At 43.6% G+C, this 22,369-nt stretch overlaps 1 long non-coding RNA gene across 2 annotated transcripts in view; it reads right to left on the bottom strand.

The window, feature by feature from the left end:
* The window catches only part of LOC117023926 (uncharacterized), a 38,836-nt gene extending 20,311 nt beyond the window's left edge, over positions 1 to 18,525 (bottom strand). Inside the window, exon 1 of one of the 2 annotated variants that reach the window (XR_004423282.1) lies at positions 17,826 to 18,525. This is a non-coding gene — a long non-coding RNA (uncharacterized LOC117023926). Of the gene's footprint in view, positions 1 to 15,856; positions 15,998 to 17,825 lie in introns of those variants that run through there. The other variant, XR_004423283.1, reaches the window with a different exon arrangement.
* Positions 18,526 to 22,369: the final 3,844 nt, after the last annotated feature.

The following is a 22,369-nucleotide window of genomic DNA, read 5'->3' on the forward strand; positions in this document are numbered from 1 at the left end:
CTTGAAATCAACCAAGGTGGAAGTATTTACACCAAGGAAATTGGCAAATGTCACAAACCAGAGCTTTGGGAGCAGAGGGAGTTTACCAGCATATCACTGCTTTAGCTCCATCTACCATTTACCATTTCTTCCTTCTGCCCACAGACAATGACTAGAAACTCTCCGTTTTGTTTGGCTTATTCTCTCCCTTGTGCATTAAGAGAGGCTGCATGGTGCAGATAAGAGGTGGGCTCTGGAGCCACACCAGCCAGGTTGAAGTTTGCATCCTACCTATGGGATCTTGAGCACACTGCTTAATCTCTGTACCTCATTAATCCTTGATATCTGAAAATCTGGGAAATGCAGTAATAACAGTCAATGAAGAGTCGTTTATAGGACCCAGGACACCAGCCTCCATATCCAGGGTCCATGTCCCCAATATCACACTGCTCTGGGGGTGGTATTCTGTTCTGTGTGGCCATGGAGCCCACCCTTCTCTTTCCCTAGGCTGTGTTGGTGCAGGTTTGGTCCAGGCCTGGACATTTTTTAAATGTACAAAGATTGGTCCTCATTTTTCAAATAAAAGCACAGTGCACCATCCCCAGGGCTAAGATCTGACCACCAGAGAGGAATGCACTAAGACACGGTGAAAGCAAAAGTGCAAGAAGGAACTAGGCTTCAGACTAAGGGCAGGCCCAGCTGTGCCAGGCAGAAAACACACACACACCACACACCTCACACCTCATGCTGACATCCTGTTCTGAGTCATCCCCCTTCCTGTTTCCACTTGCTTGGTCTACGTGACACACTTTCTCTATAATCTTGGTTTCCCCCACCTGGTTTCTTGTCTGAGCAGCTTGTAGAATTTAAGAAGGAGAAATCAATAAAAGACCGAAGGGTCTGTGAGAGCAGTTCTGTCTGCGGAGGCTCCCAGGGTGGCTCCTCCCAGCCGCCTCCTGACCTCGTGCTCCCCTCAGCAGGTCAGTCACTCTGGGTGCCTTTAATGGTCCCATGGTGGGAAGCCCAGAGCCACAGACCTTCAAGCACACCCGTGGGAGAACTCTCCTCTATGAGGCCAAGGCAAAGCTGTGGGGATGCCAAGAGAGCAGCAGCCAGAGCAGAGGCCACAGGAGAAACCCCTCAGGGAAGACAACCTGTCATCCAGACCCCAGACTCTTTTGTTCCTGTTTTGTTCCTCCTCTGTGTCCTGTGCCTCAGAGCCTCTACAGCAGAGCAGCAAGAGGGGTGCGTGGCCCACACTGACAGGGCCGTGTCGGCAGTCCTGCCCTAACCCTTTTCCTCTTTGCAAGGAGCCAGGAAACTGAGGTGGAAGAGGAGCAAGAGACAGTCATCTCAGGAAGAAGCCTTGCAGAGCATCACAGCCTAAAGGCTAGTGGGCCAGATGCACGCCACCCCCACGCGCACTGCCCCTTCAGGGGCCACTCAGCATCCCTGCTGCTGGAAGCAGGTTTGGCTGGAGGCCCCAACGGCTGGGATCCACCCCCACATTCACACTGCTGCGCGCTCCCCAGGCCATGCTGAGCATGGGGGTGGGAGGTACTACTGCAGGTTTTTCCTCGAGACTCAGGATGCCTCCAACAGGTAGCTTTGGCTGGAGGACTCGCCATCCCCCTGCCTGATCCTTTCTCAGAGCCACCCTACTACTGAGACTCTTCCTACCTGGATAGTAAAGAATTTAACCTTGCCCGACAGAAGTCTGGGATATGCCCTTGGCTCCTAGGAGTTAATCTCTGTCTGCCTGAGGGCCTTGGGCTGGGCAGGTAGTGACAATGTGAGTTAGGGTTTGGGCTGGCCACACCAGAAAGACCTACAACATGATTTAGGGTGGGGTTTAAGTCACTCAGTGTCAGTCAACCAGGAGACTGAAATCACCCATGTAGGCAATTCATCAGTCATGCCTACAAGATGGAGCCCCAGTAAAAGCTCTGATACCAGGGCATAGGTACGTTTCCCTGGTTTGTAATACTCCATGCAGACTGTCACACATGGATGCCAGGAATGTTAACACATCTTTACTCCATGGGGAGAAGACAATGGAAGCGCTGGGTCTGATCCTTCCCTGGACTCCATCCTATATGCTTCTTCTCTTGGCTGATTTTAATCTGTATCCTACCCCTGTAATAAACCATAACTACAAGTACAATCGTTTTCAGTGAGTTCAGTGAGTCCTTCTAGCAAATTTTTGAAAGTTGAGGGTAGTCTTGAGGACTTCTGAAGTTGCAATTGGCCTCCGCAATGAGGGCAGCCCTGTGGCAGCTGTTCCTTTAAACTTCAGTTGCCCTAAGTCTTCTCACTGCCCGTCCTTCTCCTTCACAGGGGCCAGATCCTCATTAGGGTTTGAGCTCACCCCTGCCTGGGCTCCAACCCTTTTATCCTTCATAGGCATTTCCCCAATAAATCTCTTTTATGTACAATCCCATCTTGGTGTCTGCTTTTCAGTGGACCAGATTGAACATAGGTTGTCTGTGAGCCTTCAGCTCTGCAAATGCAGAATGCTGAGCCCCACCTCAGACCTGAGTCAAGCCCTTGGGGTGGGGCCTGGGGATCCATACTGGCGATGAACTACCCACACGATGAGGATACACACCAATTTTTAAGTGCCACTGGCCTGGAAGATTGACAGTTCCTGAGCAGCTGCTGCAGTGAAGGCTCAGACAAAAGGCTACCACCTGTGGGAGGTGAGCTTCTGAAGCACCATCAGGCTGCTGCCCTGGGTATGTCACTAAGCTCTCAGCTGCAGGGTGGGATGAGTCTTGGGGTGGTCTGATGGGTGGGGTGAGTGCAATGACTGTAGGAGCTGGCTCCACACATTAGTCGACTTGCTTCCTACACCCTGTCCCTTCACTGCCTTGTCTGAGACATCGGCCCATCACCTTCACACTTAGCCTGTTTGGGGGCCCATGCTTTAGAACATCTCCCTGCAACATCTGCTGCCATCTCCTTTTTCTACCAGGGTATTGGGGCCCCTATTCCTTCTGAGGGTTTCTTGTAGCCCACCACCACAAAAGCTCAATCATTCCAAAATCTGACAAACCCAGACCACTTTGCATTTCCTTATACATATTTCCCTTTTTTTCCCAACACTTCCATTATTCATTCATTTATTCAACAAATATTATAGAATGCTTAGCACATACCAAATACATACTGGAATAATCCATCCACAACCCACAAATGGAATCAGCCCAGACAAAAGGGACCAAAAACCCACAGATCTTGAGACCACAAAGGTGTTTGATCTCATAACAGTAACAAGGTGGTTAGATTAGTCACCTACAGATTATCCTAGAAATAAGCTACCAGGAAATCCAACACGTGAATGCACTGCTAAGATACCTCCAAAGTTCCCCTGGGGGCTTCCTTGATGTGAACCAGTGCTCCTGACCTTGATGTCCACATCTCTAATCCCCTCCTCCAAGACCTGAACTTAGATGGCTGAGGGCTATAACCTAGACAAACAGCTCTTAAAATCTTTTCGGTTAGGGACCTCTTTGAGAATTTGATGAAAGCTATGGATCCCTTTCTCCACAAGCAGCATCATACATGCAAAATTGTGTAAACATTCCAAAGAGTTTCATCCCCAGCTCACAGATTTAGTGACATGAATATTCATTACAGCATTACTAATATTAGCAATTAAAACAGAAAATTATTTCTTTACTCCCAATACTTCTGACACCAAATGCATTTGGGGTTTTCCCAAACCAACCAATTCTCCAACTCTCTCTAGGCACCAATTGGGAATCCTACAATTTAATTCAATTCTGACACTAACTACCAGAGTTAGGCCAGACCACACCACAGGCTAAGAGCTCAGTCCCTCAAGACTGCCCCCACTTCGGACACCAATTGTAAGTCCCCAAGATTGCCACTTGTATTACTGACCGGTTGTCTATAAATCAGGGTTCCTACAATGCCCGCCTCAGGTTTGATAATTTGTTATAAAGGCTCACAAACCTCAGAGAAGCATCTACTTATATTTACCAGTTTATTATACATAATGTCATAAAGGATACAGATGAATAGCCAGATGAAGAGGTATATAGGATGAGGTCCAGAAGGGTCCTGAGCACAGAAGCTTCTGTCCCTGTGGAGCTGGGGGGTGCCACCCTCTCAACGTGTGGTGTGTCTGACCTCGAAGTTCTCCAAACCCCACAGTTTAGAAACTGAGGCTTCCTCATATAGGCATTTTCCTTTATTTACTCAATCTCCAGGCTCCCTCCCCTCCCTGGAGGCTGAGGGGTGGAACTGAAAGTTCCAAGCTGAATCACGGCTTGGTCTTTCTGGTGCCCAGCTCCAGGAGTCCACCAAGAGTCTCCTCATTTGAACAAAAGATGTTTCAATCACCCAAGAAATCCCAAGGGATTTAGCAGCTCTGTCAGGAATTGGGGGTGGAGACCAAATACATATTTCTTATTATGTTACAGTAATAAAAAAAATTAGAAATGCTCTAAAGGTATAATAATGGAATTAAAGTACAGAATGTTCATACAATAAAGCATTCAGAAGTTATTAATATATTTTTTAAATATCCTTGCTAACATGATAAGAGCTAACACATACTGCTTACCCTGTGACTGAAATGATTCTAAGTTATTTAAATATATGAACTCATGTGATTCTCACCAATACCCTATCAGTTATGTTTTAATTTCACCGTTATTTCACAGATAAGGAAACTAAGATAGAGAGGTTAAGTAACTTGCCCAAGATTATACAGTTACTAAGTGGAAGAGCTGGATTATAATCCAGGATATCTGAGTTTATAAACACAAAAAGGTAAGATATAAAGCCATACATACAATAAGATCCTATTTTGGTTAAAAAAAAAAAAAAATCTGACTGGAGATCTCCTAGGGTGGTTTCACTATATGTCCACAAGTTGTTTGATTCTCTTCCTCTCAAGAGTTATAGGTTAAATCTTCTCCCCGAGTGTAGACTTGACTTAGTTATTTTCTTCTAACGAACAGAATGTAGCAGAAGTGTCAGTGTGTGACTTCCAAAGCTGGGTTATAAAAGGCAATGCAGTTTCCTCCTTGCTCTTTCTCTTGGATCAGTTGTTCTGGGAGAAGCCAGCTACATATTGTACAGATACTCAAGCAGTCCTGTGGAGAGTCCATGTGGTGAGGAATTAAGGCCTCCAGTCAACAGCCTTGTAAGGCCTCTTGGAATCAATCCTGCAGCCCCATGAAAAACTTCATTCATATGAGTCCAACTTTATCAGAGACCCTGAGCCAGAACCACCCAAATAAGCTGCTCCTGAATTCTTATAGAAACTGCAAGATAATAAATGTCTTTCGTTTTAAGCCACTACATTTTGGGGTAATCTATTATGCAGCAATAGACAATGGATATATCCCCAAAATGTTAGTCACAGTGAGATTGTGGGTGATTTTCATTTTGTATTTTTGTCTTATCTGTATTTTCAAAATTTTCTTCAGTAAACCTATATTACTTGTTATTAGCTATATTGTTCTATATTATCTAAACAAGCACATGTAAAATATCATATTAGAAAGACTAGAAAGAAGAAACAAAAAAATAGCCACCCACCATCCTGGGTTATGGACACCCCATCAATTACAACCACTTTGTGAGATGTTCGTCTTGAAACATCTGAATCAGTTTTTGCAATGTATGTTCTATTTACATCGTGGGGATGAATCTGTGAAAGGAAAGACTATTGCTCTGAAGGAGCTATGGCTGAACTGGGCAAGTCAACCTGGACTCTTTCTTGATTACAGATGGAGTGTGATCGGGTGGGGTGGAAAAGGCCCTAAATTTGTGCCCAAGAGAATTAAGATCTTATCTAGTATGTGGCCCCAGGCAAGTCACAAGTTCAGTGGGCCTCAGTTTTCTCATCTGTCAAATAAACATTACTTCTGCAGAATTCATTGAATAAGATGTTGCCAAATATTTATTGTCTTAGTCTGCTCGGGCTGCTATAAGGAAATAGCACAGACTGGGTGGCTTAAACAACAGAAATTTATTTCTCACATTTCTGGAAATAAAGCCTAGAAATCCAAGATCAAAGTGCCAGCATGGTCACACTCTGGGAAGGGCCTGCTTCCTGGTTCATAGCTGGTGCCTTCTTTCTGTGTCATCACCTGGTGGAAGAGGCCAGGGATCTCTCTGGAGCCTCTTCTATAAGGCACGAATCCTATTCTTAAAGGCTCTACCGTCACGACCCAAGCACCTCCTAAAGGCCCCACTTCCTAAAACCATAATTTTGTGGAATGAGGATTTCAACTTATGAATGGGAGGGGGGAAGGAACAGAAACATTCAAACCGTAGCATATTTGTAGAACAAATAACGTATTTATATAAAATATAAGGCAGATTATATACAATATAAAATAGAAACATTACTTCCCTACAAGAATTATTCCTACAACCTATGGTCTTATGAATATAATACCATGAAATAACAATTCTTATTTTTGAACTTTTTTTAATGCTTGAGTATTTTAAAGTAAATTATGGACATCACGATATTTGACCCATAAATACTTTCTCCAAAAAGTAAGAACATTTTCCTGCATAATTGTCTGACATTTTGTCCAATCGGACTGCAAGAAAATTTAGCCAATCAGAATTCAGAAATGACAGCATTCTCTTCACACATACCTTATTTGTAAGCCTCCACTATCTGGATCCTGTAATTAAATGGCAGTAGCAGTTGCTTGATTGGCCCTTTGTAAATGAATTGAAATGGACTGATTGAAATAGAGAAATATCCACACCTAGCTTGGCCCTTTGTAAATGAATTGAAATAGACTGATTGAAATAGAGAAATATCCACACTTAGCAATTTACAATAAAATAGGTTTTACCCACCTACAAGTGTGGGAGAATGCAGCATGCATGGACATGTGACACAAGAAACAGAAGTGAGCCAGAAAGAGACTTCCAGTATCTGCCAAGTTGGCGGACCAGCAGAGCCGCTGGCTCCCCTTCCAAAATCCAGACTAGAGAAACTACAGAGGGAAACAGGGATTCCAGGAACCAACAACAACAATAACAATAGCAACAAGGTATGAGAAACCCCTGGAGAGATGGCTCAGACAACAGCCTGGCCTTGGGCACTTTCTTGTACATAATACCTGACAGAGCAGCCAGTGCTCCCGGAGAATATGTGCTCCAAACTGGGCCACTGTTACTCCTTCAGAAGAGAAACATGAAATCACACAAGCCACTTGTGTTATCTGAAACAGAAGGATTAGAACAATAACAAACAGACCAAGAATCTAAAACAAGCCTCAAGTAGAATTAAAGAGATAAGACAGAAGTAATATGAAACAAGAAATTTGAAGAACAAGTAGAAATATTGGGTATGAAAACTCTAATAGTGAATAACAGGCACCAGTCCAGGCTGGAACTAAAGCCAAGGACAAAGCAAAAGAGAAAACAAAGTGAGCCGGAATAGGCAGATAGTGGAGCTGCACACACCACTCGTCCTTCCTCGGCCCTAAGTCTGGGGTTTGCCTTGAGAGCTTTCTCATAAAACGGGGTGATGGGGATGCTGGTGTAGGGGTTCAAAAATGAGTCACACCAGGATATGCCTTTGTGGTATGTGGATTATTTGGAGCTAAAGGTACTCAAAACCCTGCAGGTTCACTAGAAATTTTTAACTCTCCCTTAAAGGATTTAAATTAGGGACCTTGTCCACAGTAAGAGTTACCACCAGAAATAACTTCTTTTAACCTATTTATATGCAGGGGCAGGGCAAACTAGTCATTACTGACCATCTGCTCTTCTTATCATCCTGCAAAGACCTACTGAAGCTCGGGTGCCTTACTTCATCCTTAGCTCAGAATGTCATATATACCTCGTGTTCCTCTTCTGTCCTGCACCTCTCATGTATGTGCAGTCTCTGACTCTCTCATGAATGTGGGATTCCATGCATATGTATGTAATTAAATTTGGTTGTTTTCTCTTGTTAAACTGTATCATGCCAATTTAATTATTAGACCAGCCAAAAACACCATGAAGGGTACAGCCTAGTTTCTTCCTCCCCCACACTGACATCCCCTGTCTCCAGGGCACTGCTCTGCTTTGCTTACAGTCACTGGACCTGCAACTTGGAGGTCCCTCTTCCTTCCTGCCTGGCCCGTTGGCCCAATGATTTCAGTAGAAGTTCTCCCTTCTGATGCTCTACAGGCAAAACCAGCTAAACAATCTGTAGGTCCCAGTGCAAAATAAAAATGCAAGGCTGTATATATATATATATATATATATATATATATATATATATATATACACATATACACTTTCAAGATGGTGACAGCAGACCATTAAACCAAGTGTGGAGACTTCCTGGGTGTGGGGCCCTGTGCAACTGCTCAGATTGCAAGTCCATGAAGCCTGCTCAGCCCACAAGATCCAGGGGACTCTCCGGCACCTCCCCATCTCCATCCTCACAGCTGGGGGCCCATGGAATTCCAATTTTGGTCTGTTAATGAATTCCTTTCATCCCTTTGGCTATGCGCTGGGAGCTGTCAAAGTCCATTCCCAGACCATTTCTCCTTGCAGGATTCAGACCAAACCCTTACCAGAAGTTTCTTTCCTTTTCTCACCAGCCTCTTCCCATCAGATGAATAACCTCTGAGTAGCAGTTTCTTTGAGAACCTCTTGAGGCCCTGAATTATCCCTAGGCAGGTACTCAGACCAAATTATCTCCCCACCCGCAGCAACCGGGCTGCCAGCAGCCATTGGGGTGGAGGAGGCAGTCACACTACATACACACATACGTACATGCATACATACTACATATGTACATACATACATACATACATACATATATACATACTTTGGACTCATCCCTTCCTAAGGGCTGTCAATTCACAATAGGCTTTTTGAGAGAGCCCCTGTGTCAGGCCAGGGAATTTTGTTTCTCTGCTTATTTTTTTAAAAAGTGGAAAATGATGCAGTAGCTCAGAGAGTCATGAAACCCCATGGTTAAAACCTAAGGTCTGATAATCTGCATCCTGTTACAGGAAGTTCTGACTTGGGCAGTGGAAAGTCTTTTGTCGGGGCGAGGGGAACGACAAAGTACACATAAAATTTTAACCATTTTAACCAATTCAGTGGCATTAAGTACATTCACACTGTTATGCAACATCACCACTATCCATCTCCAGAACTTTCTCATCATCCCAAGCGGAAATTCTGTACCCATTAAACAGTAATTCCCCATCTCTCTGAGTCTCCCCTTCTCCAACTGGCAGGTAGAAATAAGGACACCTTTCCAATAGGTTGTTGGGAGGATGAAATGAAAGGGCAAATGCGAATACCCAGCACACAGTCTATGCTCAGTATGTGCTCTTCCTTTGCTGGGCAAAGCTGGTCTTCGGCCCCTTTCGTAGCTTCCTTTTGCTTTCCTGAGTCTGCTGCCCCTGACTACTTAAAGCCCCTGACCTTGGTGCTCCACCCCTGGTCTGGTCAGTCCTCCTTATTTTAGTCTCCTCCTTGCCAGCTAAGTAGGCCCATACACATCCTCACAGACCCTGTTTAAAACCAGCACACCCAATTGTCCCATTCCTTTAGAAGTCTTTCTGCCTAGAGGAGTAGATAAAAATATGTTACCCAACAAGTTCATCTCATCTCTTCACTCATACAAACATGACAGTCCCAGGTAAGAAATTTGCTTCACTCAATGAAAATTTCCAGCTCCTTGAAGTACGAAGCTGAGAAGAACTACTCAGGATACTGGGCTAGGAATTTGTCCGTGGGCTGGTCTGTTACAGCTTCTGAAATCCTGCCCGACAGGTATTGGAGTCCTGGGAGGCAGCACGGCACAGAGCCCAGGCGGAGAGTGTGACCTCTGGAGTCAGACTGCCTGGGTTTAAATGCCACCAGCCCCACCCACTAGCTGTGTGATTTAGGCAAAGAACTAAACCACTCTGATCGTTAGTTTCCTTACCTACAAAATCAGGGTATTCATGCCAACTTCATAGGACTGGGGTGATGATTACCTGAAATAATCCATGCAAAGTGCTCAATACAGTGCTGGGTACATGAGTCACACTCAATAAAAGTTAGCTGTTATTTCATTTCTACTCCACACTAGTATACGTATTAGGAGGCTCCTTGGGAGCACAATGGGGGCAGGGTCTACATGCAGATGTTTTAATGGATTATTTTAAAAATAAGGTTCTTTTTTGCTAGAAAAGTAATGACTATTCATTGTGTAAACTTTGGAAACTATAAAAATATATAAAGAAGAAAATAAAAGTCACCTGTAATCTTACAAACAAATACAACCATTGATTCTTTTGGGTGACTTTCCTTCCAGATCAATATACATTTAATTTTCTTTCATTTGTATTTATGTTTACAGTTGGATAGATTTCATAGACCAAGAATTTTTATACTGGTTTATCACTGCCATGAGCTTTCCCCCATGTCACCGGTCTTCTAAAACATAATTTTTAACTTAAACTATACATTAGTTTAGTGGCACATACATCTTTAAAACCACTTGCTGTATAAAATTACATACTACAGTAGAAATACGACTTTTTTCCACTTTCACATTTCATGACATAATTTATTCAAACTCTTCCCATGTCTCTTTCACATCAGTGTCTCTGCCTTCCCCAGAGCCACTTTTTGAGTCATCTCACAGTTTTCTAGAGTACATTACCTTCTCTTCCGTCTAAATTGTTTGAGTTACAGCACTTTTTGAATCTATTTGCTGTCTTTGGAAATTTTATCCTAACCCACAAGTGGAACAGTTAGTTCTACCTAAAACAGTCCTGTTTTTCTTTTTAAATACAGTGTTAAATAACAGGAGGTAGATTTTTTTTTTCCATTTGCCATGTGATCTCTACACTAAAGATTCCTTCTTCTGACTTCTCATGGTCATTCTTTATAAATGTCACTAAGCAGACATCTTATTCATTGAATCCTTTACTACCAGTAATTTCAATCAAAGGTAAGAGTTTACATAGTATATATATATTTTTTTCATTTTTAAAATATTGACAAACATCAAGGCAGGAAATGTTATTTACGAAGATTATTGCAAACTAAAAATCACAAGATGGAGATTTGTGATTCTTTATCGAACTTGATTGTAAAAGTTTTTATCGAACACTGTCAGACTCGTAAACTGGGGAGAGACTTCAGATTTACAACTTAGTCCTAAATGGGAAACAGCAGATATAAAAATCTTGGAATTTAATATTAGCTTTGAAAATGTTAAATGCAGAATTGGAGCCATTTTCACTTTATGAACTGGCACATTGTAGACTTTGAGGGCTGTATTGATTTCTGACAGAAGAGGCTGTCTCTTAAATGGATTTGAGCCTTTTCATATTCCATTTCATTCCAAAGGCACAGTTTAAGCAACGTCCTCTTTTTTTCCATTTAGTTTGTGAAACTTAATTGAAAGAAAACAGCCTTACAGAAAAGGACCTCTTCCTGAGAGCCTGTTGGGGTCACCGCAGGGGTGCAAATAGAACTAAGGAAATCTGCTAAGTGACATGAAGTTCATGTCATGGATTTTTCCCCCCCAAGTAGTCCAGTTCAAAGCAGATTCAAATCCTTTTCTTTGGGCTATTTTTTGCAGTGGAGTGCCAAGAGGAAAGGTGTCCTCTGTGTTACTTCTTCATTGTATTCACCAATGCTCCCTGCCTGAAGAGGCCTCCTCCCCACCTCTGCCTGCCTCTCTTGCTGGCCTTTCTGTGAACCAGTGCTCTCAACTCAGGAAGTCTTGGATGTGGAAGGGCCCCAACCACACCTGGCCTGGTGAGCAGTGAAGCATGAGGTCTGGGAACATGCTTATCAGGGCAGAAACCCACTTTAGCATCAGTTACACATGTCATGGGACAGATTACCTTGATAGTTTTTATGGCCAGGATTCCGGTCCACTGGTGTCTGGATAGAGACCTAAAATTGGTTGACAAAAAGCTACCCTAAGAATTCTTAGTGTAGTCTGTGATTGAAGAATGTTGAAGTTGAGCCTCTACCCCCAAAATATCTTCTGTGCTAGTTCTCTGTGACTTCTGTTACAAATTATTGCAAATTTAGTGGCTTAAAAGAACACAAATGTATGCTTTTACAGCTCCGGAGGTCAGAAGTCCAAAATGGGTCTTATGGGGCTAAAAAGCAAAGGCTGTGCTCCTTCTGGAGGCTCTAGGTGAGAATCCTTAACTTTTCTAGCTTCTAGAGGCCTCCTGTACATTTTTGCTCATGGCCCCTTCTCCTCCATCTTCAAAAGTCATCAATCCAACCTCTACTTCTGTCATCACATCTCCTGTTTCAGTTTCTGACCCTCCTGCCTCCTTCTTATAAGGACCCTGGCAATTACATTGATCCTATCCAGATAATCCAGGATAATCCCCACATCTCAAGATCCCTAATTTAAGCATATATGCAAACTCCCATTTTTCATACAAGGCAACATATTCATAGATTCTGGGGTTTGGGACATGCACATCTTTGGGGGGGGGGGGGTATTATTCAGCCCACCACACCTCCCCACTGCTAAACTGAAATTTTGCCATTTGAGAGACATTCCTTTGGCTCTTGAATAGTGTATGTAAAAGAGCCCATTTTAAAATGCAAATACTCCTGTAAAGACGATGCCAAGAGTATGTCTGAGAGCCCTGGCCTGCTCTTGAGTTTCCTTGACCTTTAACTCCTCTACTCAATGAGGCTGACTTAGGTTGCTTTATGGAAGCCCCTGTGAGGTGCCCTCACCCTGGCTCTAAAAACCATGAGAAAACAACGGGAAATAAAATTATAAGATTATATTAATGAATTCATCACTTAACTGATCGAAACAAAGATGTCCAGAGTCACCTAAAAGAGAGAAAATGGCAGGAAGAGCCCTGTGAAACAAGATTGCAGGAATTATTCTAGAGTGTTTCAAGCAGAAGCAAGGTGGCCTGGCAAGGACGCATGGGAAAAAAGGATGCTGGTAGGCCTCTGTGCCAGGGATCTCTTTTTGCCCGTGCACATTGTTTTCCTACCTTCTCTACCTTGCTCTGTGATCTGAGAGGCTGATCTCTGCCAACGGTATCAAATCCTCTGGCTTCCAGAGAGTTCAGCCAACAGGAGGCGCAAGCAGGTTCAGATGTGAGTTGGAGAGAGAGGCCAGAGTATTTCTTCCCAGGGCTTCCTCTCAGCTAGACAAATTTGACAGTGGCTCTAACCTCTATGAAAGGCCACAGATCCCGTGGAAATGCACTCCTGCACAGCCACAGCTGCGGCTCTCTCCAGGTTCTGGCAACGGCTTCCTCCTTTTGCCCTGGAGGTGGTCATTACTCCCAAGGTTGCTAGACTGGGGCTAGCTGGGGCGGTGGTGGTGGTGGAGAGCGATCCATTATCCCATATTGGTTTTGAAATACCTTTGAAAAGAATCCCTTCTTTAAACACTCTGCAATCACTACTCCCTTTTGAGTGTACTGTTCATTTCCTTCCTGGACCTAGTCTGATACCTGCCCTATTGTAGCACTGCCCAGAAGACAGTAAGCCTAGTTTGATGGGGTCATTCACCCAGCCATTGTGGAAGTGACAGCCCCAGACCTTAGCACTCAGATGCTATTAAACTCTGGTCTTCTCTACCTAACGCCCCCTGCTCTGCTTTCAGGGGTTCTGAACAACCAGTCGATACCTGATTCTCCACGTAGCTTCTCATCCCATGAGAGAGAAGGCACTGGTCAGGCCAGAGTCAGCTTGGCAGGTGTATGTCTTATTGTACATTAATAAATTGGGTTTTTCGTTTGTGCTTCTCTCTTTGAGCTTTGTTACTATGAGTCATCATTGCTGCATCCAGTCAAACTTGGGACATGAGAAGACAAAGTGTCTAGACTAGCAAAGCTAGGAACAGACCAGATGTTGAACCAGAGTAAATACCGCAAGGTAAATACTACCTTGCAAGGCTGCCTGGTGCCCAGGCCCTCTGACACCTCCTGCAATATCTGTCTCGGCACACACCTGCTTTCAGACTTCTACAGCCTTTAATATCCTCCACTGGGCTAACATTTCATGATCCTTCCACAGGCTCTTATCAGCTAACACCTTGCAGGGATTATGACAGCTGGCTCAGAGTGGGAATTTGTAGAAATGGGACTTGGCTCAATGCTTGGAGAGGGAGGGATGTGGGAGGGAGAGAGGTGGGGTGAATTTGAGGCAGGAGGAGGCCAACAATGGAAGGGGTGGTCAACTTGACTTGTTCACCTCTTTATAGCTGTTCCCCGGAGCGTTCGATCCCTGTGAGCCCTTTGTGGGTCCAGGTTCTAGTCTTGGCGCTACCAGCAACTATCTGCGTGGCCCGTGTCTTCTCCAAATAACTGTTTGTTCAACTGAAAAAGGAATGCTAAAACTCCATGAGTCTATTCTACATACATTTAACGTGTTATATTCAAACACTTTTTTTTTAACTATCTATGAGCAGCATTTCGTTGGGAAATAGAGACGCAGTTTGATATGGGTTATTAAAGCCTCAGGTTTAGAGCACAGAAAGTCAAATGAATTTAGGCTTGGGAACCAGCTCTGCTCCTTACTGTATGACCCTGAGCAAGTTATTTAAGCCCCTCTGAGCCTTAACTTCCTCATTTGTAAAACAAGTGTAATGCTGTCCACCTTGCATAATTGTTAAGGCTTATATGAGCTAACATCTATGTACCCCAGACATAAGCCACAACCCACTGCTCCAGAATCTCAACTCTAGAAATCCTACAAAACTCTCCCCAACACTAGACTCGCCAGATTTAGCAAAACAAAACAAAACAAAACAAACACAGGAAGAATGCCCAGTTACATTTGAATTTCGGATACACAAATCTTTTTTTTTTTTTTTGTATAAATATTTCCCATGCACTATTTGGAACATATTTGTTGTTTATCTGAAATTCAAATGTAACTGGTATCCTGTATTTTATCTGGCAACCCTGCCTAACACCCAACCCACAAATTTTTTTTTCTGCTTTTCATGTCTCCGTCCCATATTTGTTATGTAGGTTGACTTAGCTCACTACATATGTTTCTCTCACTTCATCTTTTAATTTTCATCTACACTTTGCCCAGTACTAGCAATCTCTACCACAAAGGAGAGCTTCAGAGCTGGCCCAGCAAGAAGAATCTTTCTTTCCCTTTCCCCACTGCCTCTCACTCCCTCCTCTCTATAACCATTCCCCTGGCTCTGCATCTTTAAAAGCTCAGTAGCCAGGAAAACCCTGACAGGCAGGAGAGAGGAAGAAGCTAAATTTTTGTTAGTGTGAGGGAGTGAAAGCGTCGCTCTACTGCATTAATAAATAAGGTACTTAGCCCAGGGTCTGGACATAGTAAACACAGAAGGCCTGATCACTCCTGTTCCTCCTCCTCATTATTATTAGATAGACAAGACATCCTTTCCCACCTTCCCAGCCCAAATCCAAGGCCTCATTCTTTATAGAACACTGCAGGGAGCTTAAAAGCTTAAAAGAGGCCTGCCCACCCCACTGTTCCCACAGAGATACTGTGGTGGTTCACATTCTCACCAACCCGCAGTTCCCTCCACTCCAGGGACGTCCCCAGCTCCATTACTTGGAAGCCCCAGATAATCACAGGATCACATAAGCTGCTCTCCTGGCCACCCAGGAAGTTCAAGATGTGCAAAGGCCCCCAGTGAGCCAGGGGCCTCTTTCCGGACAGTGGCCTCGGTTCTCTGTAAAGACGCTGCAGCCCCACTGGGGCTGAAGGCTGTAATATTCCTCCATTCAGGGGCCACCTGAGGGAGTTAAATTCTCGTTACAAAAACAAAGCCCACTGAACTGGAAGAGAGTTGGTCCTGCGTGCCAGCAAGAACCTTGCCTCATTCCCAAAGGGGTGCCGGGTCCATTAAAGCTTTTCACAGCTGATTGCTCACCTGTTCTTCATTTTCCACTTCATTCGGCGCACTACACAGTGTCCTGGAGAAAAGGACCCAGCAGAACAAACCAATAAAACTGAACATTTCCCTCTTCAGTCCTCTTTGAGGCAGACCCTCCAGACTGACTGGAAGATGCAGACTCATTTCTTTCTTCTTTTTTTTTTCCTTCTAAGAATGGGAGTCCAATCTGGGACAGATAAGACCCAGGGCTTTAAAAAAAAAAAAATGGCACCACATTCATTTCCCCTTATAACTCTCAAGGGGTTTCTCTTTGGTTCTTTCTTCCTATAGCGTTGCTACTTTCTAAAAAGCATCACATAAGAAACAGAAAATAATTAAAAATTTAGAAAAAGGCTGACTGGGATGAGACACTTTTCTAATTTCAATTCATTTCAACAAACATTTGCTCTGAGCTTCCCACCCACCTTGGGGGATACAAAGTAGGATAAAGACGTGAGCACCCCCCCTCCTAAAACCCACAGTTTTGTGAGAGACTCAGACATATGCAGCACAAAGCAGGCTGACCCTGTCATCGCACAGCAGTGCTGTGTGCATGAGGGAACAATGCAGGCACGAGAGCTGGATTTAAGGCCTCAAAAAGAGGGGCAGTGTTGTTGGTGTGTTGGGGTGTGTGTGTGTGTGTGTGTGTGCGTGTTTATTGTGTGTTTTTGTTTTTTACTTTTTTGTTTTTTGTTTTTACTTTCTCTCATTTTCTATTCCCCCATTCTTTTATCATCAAGCCCATCCCCAGGCTAATGGGATGGCTGAACTTCATTTTCATAATCCAAACCTCTGAACATTTCCTCCCACCTCTGACTCTAGGAAACAGACCATTTTGTCTAGCTTTTCTTATAAGTCTTTTTGTTCACAAGATGTGCAACGTGCAATATGTATGTGTCTCTGTGTGTGTGTGTGGGGGGGTGTGTGCGTGTGTCTATTTATTTTCAAATGAGTATTTACTATGGTAAGCACTGGGAAAATGGCCCTGGAAAACAGCCATGAGCAAAACACCTAGACTCCACCTTCATGGAGTTTACAAGCAATGGTTGAGCATAGAGTTGGGGTTTTAAATGCACATACTTTGGAGTTGAAAACAGCTGGGTTGTCTTACCATTCATGAGACTGTAGGCCAATTAAATTCTCTGTGACTCAGTTTGCTGTTGTGTAAAATGGGAACAATAGTACCCAACTCATAAGCTTGTTATGAGTTTTAAATGAGATGTGCATAAGCACTTGGCATGTCAGCATCTACTACTACTGTTAGTGCGTATTAGTACCACACATTTTGGCACCTAATGATAATACTGACAATACTACTGTGCTTTGCTGTTTTCAAATTGTTTCATATGTGTCTGTTTCATTTCACCAACCATATCATCAGCCTCTTGAGGGCCGGACAAAACTAAGAATAAGTATTCAACAAATACCTGTTGTTTATGTTACAGAGAATGTAAAATTTTTTTCTGCAAAGACACTGAGATTCCATTTTAGGAAAGAGCAAAGGGGGTCAGAGAATTTCCATGGCGGAAATGCCAAATGCACATGTTTGCTTAGTGAATAGGGCAGAGGGAAAGATAAAGTGAATTCCAATTGGGCTGTGACAGCCTCCTGTGACAGGTAGCATGCGCAACCGAGGAGAACACAGCTGAATAAACCTGGGCATAGTGAGAAATGAAAGCAGCCACGGTGACACTCAGCAGGATGAAAGACAGTAGGCCAGTGTGAGACTAGAAGGGAAACCTCATCAGTGTCTAGAAAGAGATGGGGGCTGCTCTTCAGGTACAGTGGTGCTCAGGGAATGCCAGAACATTGTTGCACGGGGATCAAATGGAACAGCTACTGAATGGAAACCAACTTGGAGGGTGGGGAAGGTAGGTGATCAACAAATCCGTAATTGAACCGAAGGATATTTCTTCTCCCTGCCCCACCCCCCACCCCACCCCCATTCCCCCGACCCCTCTCCTACCTTGAAGATGCAGCTGGGCTGTGGCCACTGGAGAGAAACCTGCGTGATCCTGAGAAACTGGAAGATGTTCCTTTTCCTGAGAGATCCCTCCAGGTGCCTGGCAGATAGAGCGTAGTCAATAAATAGTTGTCAATGATTGTTTGAGTTCTGAAAATCAGTAACCTCTAACGTAGCATTAAAAGAGGATATCATGCCAGTCCATTCATTTTACTGTATGGAAACTAAAGTCCAGAGAAGTAAGGTAACTTCAGGACACGCAGGTACTGAAGAAGCTGGGGATTATAGCTCACATCTTCCAAGTCTGGGTTCATGGCTCATTCTTTAGGCAAACCTATCTGCAATTAGCAGCGTTTCTGTTGCCCCAGCTGCACCTCGACCTCCATTCAAGCTAAGATGACTTCAACCTTGCGCTTTCCTTTTCCCAAGTTCTTTTACCACCTGGGTAACATCATTGCTTTTGCCTTGTTACCTCCCCTCTGGGTCTAACCACACATCCCTCCAAGCTGAGGAAACCTTAGCAATGAGCCAACATTCCTCCCTTCACAGAGCAGACGCCTCAGTCAAGCTCAGCTCTTGTTATTAATATTGTCATTATCAATATTATTATTTGGTCGCCAGCTCCTGGCTAGGCCAGCGCCGTGACATGCCAACAGCTAAGCTGGTCCCCCATGTCAGGCACTTAGAACAGGCCTCTGTCCCTTGGCAGACGCTGCAGGCATCCGGAAGCCTCCCACAGCCAGGCACAGGAAGAAAATAAACGAGTTGATGCTGGCCTGAGCTGAGTCATAAAGACTCAGACGGGAAAGCCTGAAGGAAGGTAACTGGAGCACCCTGGCTTTGTGAGCAAACAGCTCAGGCAGAGGCTGTAGGAGAATCACTCCCTGCCCCTCCCATTGACAAAGCCCCCACAGGGGATCTGCAGCAACCAGGGCTCCTCAAACTGGCATTTTATCGCTGATTTTAAAAAACTGCTGGTCATCACCAATCCTGTTTTATATCTTTTAATTGTTTTAAATTGTGTGCTCTGTGCCCTGAAGCAATTTGAACACCAAGAGTAACACTTTATAAAATAAATAGATAATAAGCTGTATTCATTTCCCTGTGGGGTGGTGATGGAGCAAGCAGGGGCTGAGTGGGAGGAGACACAGAGAAATGTCTTCGGAGGGTTTGCGGGCAGGGCCTGGCTCCTGCCAGGACTGTCTTTCCTTTGTCCCCCGACAGTGCCACAGTGGGCTTCTAAGCACCAGCAGGAGCCAGGAAGTTGGAAGCTAGGAAGTTCCATGCATCACACAGAAACAGCTGTGGGCTTTGCTGCTGCCCGGGCCAGCCAGGCAGAGACAGCTTGAGAAGGGGATGGAGTACCCCATAGGACTGTGTCCTTTGTGGAGTTTTACAGAACACAGCCCCACCGTCAGCAGGGGAGAAGTACATTTAAAAAGAAAAATCTAGACCCACATCTTCCAACTTCCGACTGAAAGGCCAAAAGGCCAACCAGTAGTTGCTGATAGCGTCAGTGTATTCCTTGCCAGGGACCAGGTCAGCCTGGTGATTAAGAAGGAGCTGGGAATTCTTTGGGGTCAGATTTGGATTCTGGTCCCTGCTCTGCCACTTACTTGTGTCATTTTGGGCAAGTGGCATCACTTTTTTGAGTGTTACTTCATTTTAGTGAGTTAAATGGTGGTGATAGTAATAATACCTTCTTCCTATGAGTGTTGGGAAAAGCAAAAGGAAATGGATAATTCAGGTCAAGTGCTTATTTTGCCCAATGCTGGACACATGGTGAACAATAAAATTAGTTATTTTTGTTATTATGTACCGATGGTCCCTGACTTACAATGGTTTATGATGGTGCAAAAGTGATACGCATTTAGTAGAAACTGTTCTTCGAATTTTGATTTTTCCCTGGGCTGGTGATATGTGATAAGAGACTCTTGTGATGCTGGATAACGGCAGAAACCTCAACTCTCAGTCAGCCACGCAATCATGAGGGTAAACAACTGACAACCCTACAGTGTTTTCATTGTGTTAAATGATTTTGCCCAACTGTGAACTAATGCAAGTCTTCTGAGCACGTTTAAGGTAAACTGGGCTAAGCTATGGTGCATTTTCAACTTACAATAGTTTCAACTTAGGATGCATTTATCTGGGCGTAACCCCATCTATCGTAAGTTGAGGAGCATCTGTACTTAGTGTTATATTAATCAATCATGAGAGAGGCAAAAAGAGCAGAAATAGTCACTGTCACTGAGGAATTGTTCTCCAAAACCCACCCTGCCTCCTCTCTGCCCACCCAAATCTGATTTATCTCCAGAAGCTTCTTCATGTCGTGGAAATGCCTGGATTTGTGCTCTGGCTCTGTTGCTCCCCAACCTGTGTCTCTGCGCACATCACCTCACTTCTCTGAACATCAGTTTCCTCTTCTATAAAATGAAAATAATAATAAAGACTGAGCCTACTTCATAAGGTCATGGTGAGTTTCGAATGTGATTCTGTGTGAATGTACTTCAAAAACTGCTAAGTACTACACAAAAATAAAAAGGTTATTATAGTCTACCCATCGTGTAGGTTTCACTCAACTTCCACCTTTGTCCACCTTTTCTGTGAGAAAAATCCAACTCAAACAGTCTTAAGTGGGGGTAGAGAAAGGATTTTATTAGTCCTTGCCACTGAAAAATCCAGGAGTAAATTCTGGAGTAGCTAGATCCAGGTTTCCAAAAGATGACTGAAAAAATCTGATTCTTTCCTCTCAGCTCTGCTTTCCTTTGTGTTGGCTTTACTGTCAGACAGCTTACCCTGTGAGCTGGCAAAGACAGCCTTAAGCAGCTCTAGGCTTGCAATCTATCAGCTTAGCAACCCAAATAGAAACAGTTCACCCCTTTCTCAATAGTTCCAGCAAAAGTCCCAGAATTGAGTCTCATGGCCTGACCCTGGGTCTTGTGCCTGCCTGTTCGTGGCCCTTTTACCGATGGCAAGGAGAATAGAATGGCCAGTTGGTCAAACCTGGGTCATGTGCCCACCTCCTAGAGCCAGGAGATGAGGTCCTTCCATCCCAACCACATAAAGTGAATGGGAGGAGGTGGTTCCATAGAAGAAAGGCAGGGTGCTGTTTCCAGTGGAAGGCAGAAGGATATATTGGACAACAGATGTCCACTGTACACAAATTTTACTCTTGTATTTTCTGGTGAGATATAGGAAAAAGAGATGAGAGCCAGAAGGAAGGTCCCAGACAGCAACCAGATATTGGCTTGGTGGTCTGTGGTTGAATCAAACTTTCCTTCCCTGGACATTCTGCCTAGTAATATGGCTTCAGGGAAACGAAGGCCCTGGTCCTTTTAGGAAGGGAGCCCTACTCTTGCTGGGAAATGATACAGGGAAAGAGAAGCCTAGTTCCTGACTCATTAAAGCAAGAGAGTGTTTAATAAACACTATTTGATGATAAAGTTCTGACAGGGTCACTCACTTAATAACCATGATTCCTATCCAACTTAAGAATCTACATGAGCCCAGATTTCAGCTGCTATTAGCAGAGGTCATGTTGTCGGCAGGCTGCCTAAAGACGGTTCTGTGCACAGGAGGGCAAGTACCACGTGGGAGCTCCAAAAAACCCCAGGTATTTCAATTTAAGTCACAACATCATGTCAGCCCAATTCTACTTCCCTTAGGAGCCTGGCAAACTTCCTGCTATCCCATCACTACTTCTACCTCCTAAATAACACTTCTCTTGCTCTTTTATCATATTATAAAACTATATACATTAAGTAAATCCTCACTTAACATAAGTTCTGTGTCTTGAAGCCAAAGGACATATAACCAAACCTTACCATAGGTTAATTGATATAAATAAGAATTAAATTCCTACAGCATCTTAACAACATTATAATGAAGTGATGTTGAATGAAATAATGTTATGTGAGGACCTGCTGTACTTATTTCAGGAAACTCGAATAAAACTACAGAGTTCCCATATCCTAATCAACCTTGTCACAAATCCTCCTTTTCTAGTATATATTATTACTGTATATAAAATTTTTACATGGCATCATGTTGTTTTATAATATATACTGGGAATACCTCTCTGTGTCTATGATAACTTTCTATAGCATTAATTTTAACAAATTCAAGTTTATTATACAGATATACTATAAATTATTTACCCATCCCCTATTGTTAGACAGCTAGATTGTTTACAAACATTTACTATTATGTTATTCTCTAGAGATATTTAAAGTAAATGAACACATCCGTGAATAATTTCGTTATGGTAGGGAGGTATAATGGTCAAATATGAAGTTGGACAGTAAAGTTCATGAACTTGTCGCAACGATGTTGCTAATCTTTTTTGATATCAGAGGGATTTTTAATTATGAATTTGTACCAACTGCACAAACAGTTAGCCAAGTTTACTATTTGGAAGTGCTGAAAAGCCTGTGTGAAAAAGTTAAACCACCTGAACTTTTCACCAACAATTCATGGTATTGCATCACAACAATGCACCAGCTCACTGTCTGTGAGGGAGTTTTTAGCCAGTAAACAAATAACTGTAT

This window comes from Rhinolophus ferrumequinum, chromosome 6 (assembly GCF_004115265.2).
Source record: "Rhinolophus ferrumequinum isolate MPI-CBG mRhiFer1 chromosome 6, mRhiFer1_v1.p, whole genome shotgun sequence".
NCBI lineage: Eukaryota > Metazoa > Chordata > Mammalia > Chiroptera > Rhinolophidae > Rhinolophus > Rhinolophus ferrumequinum.